Source organism: Herpailurus yagouaroundi, unplaced genomic scaffold (assembly GCF_014898765.1).
Source record: "Herpailurus yagouaroundi ecotype Mexico unplaced genomic scaffold, PumYag 163, whole genome shotgun sequence".
NCBI classification, from domain to species: Eukaryota; Metazoa; Chordata; class Mammalia; order Carnivora; family Felidae; genus Herpailurus; species Herpailurus yagouaroundi.
The window spans coordinates 46,119,264-46,125,263 of NW_024412404.1; the positions used below are offsets into that span (position 1 = coordinate 46,119,264).

At 39.9% G+C, this 6,000-nt stretch overlaps 1 long non-coding RNA gene across 7 annotated transcripts in view; it reads right to left on the reverse strand.

Moving 5' to 3' along the window:
• The window catches only part of LOC121037208 (uncharacterized), a 186,369-nt gene that overhangs the window by 162,556 nt on the left and 17,813 nt on the right, over positions 1 to 6,000 (reverse strand). Inside the window, exon 5 of one of the 7 annotated variants that reach the window (XR_005793649.1) lies at positions 1,585 to 2,377. The exons of 5 other annotated variants lie outside the window; for them this stretch is intronic. This is a non-coding gene — a long non-coding RNA (uncharacterized LOC121037208). Of the gene's footprint in view, positions 1 to 1,584; positions 2,378 to 2,988; positions 3,135 to 6,000 lie in introns of those variants that run through there. One more of the 7 variants, XR_005793646.1, reaches the window with a different exon arrangement.

Here is a 6,000-nt window from a genome sequence, read left to right on the forward strand (position 1 = left end):
TTGTCATTGGAAAACATATCTGGGATTCCTTGATTTCCACCTGGGGATTCAAGTGCATTGAAAGTTTTCTTTCTGACACTCAAAGACAGCAATTTCTTGATACTTGAATTTCCTTGATTTCCTAGATCAAGGGAAAGTATTCCTATTGAGGAAAGGGGTCACTCAAGCCCTTGCTGGATCCAATGTGTATAAGTAAATGAAACAAACCCAAACCTCTTGTTAATCAGATACATCACCAGCATGGCATTTTAAATTTGAATATGTGAACTGCAGACACACACAAATCAACCCATGTTTTTCAGCTTTCCAGCTCTAACAGGACTTGATCTATGTCTTGTTAACTCCGCCCAATTAGGAAATGAAGAATGGGGTGAAGAGGTTACCCCAACACTTGGGAAAGAAAATCCTCCAGCAGGAATCTACAAGTGTTGCCTTTTCCCAATTTCCATTTCTCAAAGAGAAACTCCTAAAAACTGGCTGCAAATTAAGGATTACAATAAGGGGTAATTTATTAAATAAATTTTAGTGTATTCATTCAATATTATGATGCAATTCTTATAATGATAATACTTATAAATAATTGGTAATGGCACAGGAAAAGACAATATAATATTCGGTAAGAGCAAAATGTAGGACTACAGAACCACGTGTTGCATAATTTCAACAGTTACACATAAACACATAATCATATATGTAGACACATGATAAAGGTATAGGTATAAAAATATAATTTTACTTTTCTACAAAGAGATGGGTTACAAATGACTTCTATTTTATTCCTTAGATCTTTTCTTCTCTTGGGCTCTTTTTTTTCCCTATAAATTTTTATTTCTAAAGGAAAACATAGTACTTTTGCACAGCTATAATACTGAATAGAATGTCTGATTATACCTTATAATTCCTGTCATAAATGTAACTTTTAGGAGTCAGCATTTATGATATTCAGAATTACAGCCTATATTAGGTAATAAGAACTCCTAAGTTGATGATGCTATGTAAGTGACCAGTTTTCGTAATACATACATTATTTCATATATATATGAACACATACATGTATACATTTCTTACATATGTATGTATACATAAAGATGTATATATTTGCTTCAGCTCCTTTCACCTATGTTTTTAAACACCTTTGGCATTTTAAAAATTATTTTTAAATTTACATCCAAGTTAGCATATAGTGCAACGATGATTTCAACAGATTCCTTAATGCCCCTTACCCATGTAGCCTATCCCCCCTCCCACAACCCCTCCAGTAACCCTCTGTTTGTTCTCTATATTTAAGAGTCTCTTATGTTTTTGTTCCCTGTTTTTATATTATTTTTGCTCCCCTTCCTTTATGTTCATGTTTTGTATCTTAAATTCCTCATATGAGTGAAGTCATTAGTAACTATTAATAACACTGCTCCCAGGGAACTTCAAGAAAAGTTTTATAACCAATGACACAAGGACCCCTAAGAAAGTTCAGGAACGCCCCGCACCATGCGGTCGATCCAGATCAGAACCCCAAAGGCAGGACAGGCAAAGAAGCTAAAAAGAAGACTGAATAACCAGTTAAAAAAATTGTGGTGGCATTTTTTACAGTAGTTTTCAATATAGAGAATACCTTTGGGATAAAATGTATTGTTGAGTCCAGAGAAGAGACGGAGACAGAGACCAGCAGGTAAAAGTTACTGCAGGGTTCATATTTGGGCCCGGCCCAGTCTACGGAAGAACTTTCTAACAATCAAAGCTTCTGAGGAGGGCAGCTCCCCAGCCAGAGCTCAGGCTGACGCTGCAGGATCATTTGCCCAGGATGCCAGTAAGCTGGTGGCTGCCTGCAGCAGACAAATGCGGCGTTGAGTAGCACGTAAGCTCTGGGACCCTGTGCTTTCAGATTCACAAAGTTGAGATTTTATTTGATCAAGCAAACAGGACAGACATGACTACTCACATCATCCGGATGAGCAATCTGAAGCTCAGAGACATTTACTGAAGGCCCAAAGTCACACAGCTGGAGTGGCAGAACCACGCACCGTCAGTGCTGGGAGCACCGGCTCGTGCACTCAAATACCAAGGCCGATGTACACAGCCAGGATGCCAATAACTCAGAGATCCAGGGAGACAGACCCTTGAGGGGTAAACAGGAAGGAAAAATGGCGACTTCCCCTCAACCTTTGGCGTCTGTGACTGGATTACACTCCGCAGGGAGCTTTCTCTTGTGTCATCTGACACACAGTTTGCCAGGAAAAAAGAGGCGCAGCTGAAGCCACAGTCCAATCTGAAGTTCTGTTTTCTGAGAGGCACTCTGAACTCCCCCAGAGAGCTCAGGGAGACTCCTCCAGGAGGCAGCCCTACTTGTCTTCACTTGGTCTGAGGCTGGGGGTGGGAGCTGCTGAAACAAGAAGGGTCAGACCATGTGTTTCCAGTTGGATGAAGAAAAGCTTGATGCCCCGAGTGAGAACATGAGCCTGCCATAAGGGAAGTAGGAACCTACTGCCTGTTTCCAGAAAAAAAGGCTGCTCACAGCTATGAGGCTCCTTAGAAAATTTATGAAGCATTCCTGACCAAAAACAACAACAACAACAACAACAACAACAACAACAACAAATAAAAAAAACCAAAAAACAAAAAAACAAGCCCAGGAGCAGAGGAGAAGACTAGAGAGGAGGGGTGGTCGTCTCCATTCTTGGGTTTCTGGCAGTTTGGCCCCAGACTGTAGTTGTTGTTATTGTTTTTTTTTTTTTGCTGCTGCTCTGCCAACAAGAGGAATCAGGGCACACAGGTGGTGGAGAGAGAGGAAAACAAAACCAGATAAAATAAATCTGGGAGCACTAGATAGATTTCTTTTTCTTCAGAGAACTTCCATGGCTTTAACACTGTATTAGCTGTGGACTCAGCCTGGGTGGCTCAGTCCGTTAAGAGTCTGACTCTTGGTTTCAGCTCAGGTCACAATGTCACGGTTGCGGAGATGGAGCCCCTTATCAGACTCTGCACTGAGCCTGCTTGGGATTCTCTCCCTCCTTGTCTTTCTGCCCCTGCCCTGCTCACTCTCTGTGTATCTCTCTCTCAAAAGAAATAAATAAACATTAAAAAAATAGTGTACTGAGAATTCTGATTTTCCATGATTGGTGATTTCATTCAAGTGAAGTCTAAGAAGAAATAAAAATCATTCGATTAACATTTATTGGGCATGTAGCATGTGACAGGTACTCTCTAGAATATTTTCCACATGTTGGTTCACATCAGCCTCTTGAAGATCATATGAGATGGCTTTTATTATCATTATGCTTATTTTACAGATGAGGAAACAGACACAAAGAAGGTTCCTCAGCCAGTCCCAGGTTTTAGACTAAATTTACTATTGATTAAATAGTAGAGCGGAGATTCAAACTCGAGCAGTCTCACTCAGAGCCCAAGTTTCACTGGACTGCAGTATTGTGCTAATAGCCCAGATGAGGGAATTAAATGCTCAAGAAAGGTTATGTAACTTGCCCAAAGTTACACATGAATGAAATTGAGCTTAAAATTCTTATATTCTAGGATGAGGTCGGACAATTGTCCCCTGGCCTAAAAAGAATATCCTGGACCAGTGCTCACAAATCACAACCATTAGCATTTCGTGAAGCTTCTTGAACAAAATGGCTTAGGAAAAATTGATGTAGATGATGAACCAAACATTTATTGGACATCTACAGTGAGTCAGGCCCTCACTGCATCAGCCATTGTCCTAAATTATGGATCGCTCTCAATCAACTTGGGAAACGGTATGTTTATGCCCTTACTCATGCAAAGGAAGCACCATATTTGAGGTCACAGAGCCAGTTAACAGTAGAGAAAGATGAATCAGCTCTCCTGAATCAGCCCAGGTCCCTCCACTTCACATTTCAATTTACCTCTTGCAATGGAAAAGAGAGTTCTTGAAACAACACAATTTCTAAAGCATTTAAACGTGAGTCTTAACACTTTGACCTTAACAGAGGCTGATAAAATTTTTTGAAATGTCCTAGCCTTTAAAAATTAATTAAATGGAGCTCATAAATGGGATAAGCCTGACTCTACAATAATGAGATGCTTTACTCTCCCTCATATAATTTTACTGATGCTTGGCCATCACTTTTCATGAAAACAATGTCCTTCTTCTCAAGGAAGCAAGTTGGTTTCTCTAAGGTATGGTTTCCATGTTACCTTCTCATAGACACTGAGGAACCCAAAATCCAGAGACTAAGTAAAATTGGTGGAGGCAAGCCTTTTCAAAAGGAATAGATTCATTTTTTTAATCAAAATGAGCCTCTGGAGATAGATAGATAGATAGATAGATAGATAGATAGATAGATAGATAGATTAGATAGATAATAGGAAGGAAGGAAGGAAGGAAGGAAGGAAGGAAGGAAGGAAGGAAGGAAGGAAGGAAGGAAAAAAGAAAGAAAGATATGGATCACACAAGTAGCTGTTGCTATGGTAGGAATGAACTCAGCCAGTCCTTGGCACTTAAGGAATTACCAATGTCACAGGGATAATTTCAGTAAAGTTCTGAAGTCAGTCAGCAGCACAAGCGATTCTGTGATGTCAAGACAGTGTAAAACAGCAGTCTGTTTTCAGAAGAATTGGACTTGACCGGAAGCCACCTACTCATGCTAGAATGGCAAGAGATTCACTGGCAGACACCTGGATATTCAGAGATGCTGAGCCTTGGCGTGACCTCACCATACAGCCTGAGATAGAAAATAAGACCTTGTGGGATTCTGTTAAAAGTTCATCAGTGAGAGAAAGTCCCTGCTTTACCTAAATAGCCCTGATACTTTTTGTTGACTATTACTATTAACAGAAGCTCCTCAATTCAATCAAAAGGCATGCTTTTACAAAGACAGTTTAGCTCATTTCTTAGGTTTTTCCACCAGTCACATTTATAACCTCCAGTGGGAATGGAGCATTAAAGGTCATTACGGTGAGGCACCAGCCAAATCACTGACGATCAGGCACACATTCTCTATGTTCCTTATATACCACTTTGCACCCTCTCAGTCTCCCACATCGAGACCCAATCCTCATCTTCAGTTCTCTCCTGAGATGCTTAAATAAAGGAGAACTTTGAGAAAGCAAGATGAGAGAAGAAAATCAGCAATGAAGGGGCAGCCTTCATTTCTCATTCACTTACTAATTCATTGCAGATTGAATAAATGAACCTCTCACTTGTAAGATTCCAGGACACTTGTTAATTTAAGGGACTAATAGTCTATGGGGGTGGGGCAAAATATTTTGAAGGGTTTCTTTATTAACTTTCTAACATAAAAAGTTCTCTTGGCTGTAGAATTAGCATGTGCATCTTACAGACTTTTATGAGAATTGAGACATTAGGATATTTCAAGAAAGGGTGGAAAAGCACAAATGATTCCATTAGTAGTAGGCTCAGTATATAACTGGCTGAGCAGTTGTAGCTAGAGCTCAGGTTATTCGCCAATTCTCTTGACAGCACTTATTTAAGGATTACCGCAGCCTGATTCACATATTTTCCTTGATCATTTGAACTAATCATGTATACCTCATTCAGGAAGCTTCAGAGAGATGGTCAGATGATACAAGAAATCAAGAGTGGCAGCTCATCTCTGTGCCACCATGAAGAGCTGATGAGTTTAAAATGAACCACTGTGGCGTCACTAAATTTGGGGATTGCTTTGCTCATGACAATACTGGTTGAGTCTCTGATCTACACCTTAATTTTTTCCAGAAAGCACTTGTAGGAAAACACTTGTGATTTGTATTTGATGTCCAAGATGGACTTTATAGGTAAACCACATGTTTATTCAGCACACAAGACTCAATCAAGCAACAGAAAATCCCCCATATCAAAAGCCTCTGTATGGTCACCACTGATTCAAAATATTGCAGTGAGGACAGAAGCCAGAGGAGACTGCACTTTTGTAAACAAGTTAAACAAGCTGAAGTCATGAATGCACATGAACATATGTAAACACACACACACACACACACACACACACACACACACACACACACACA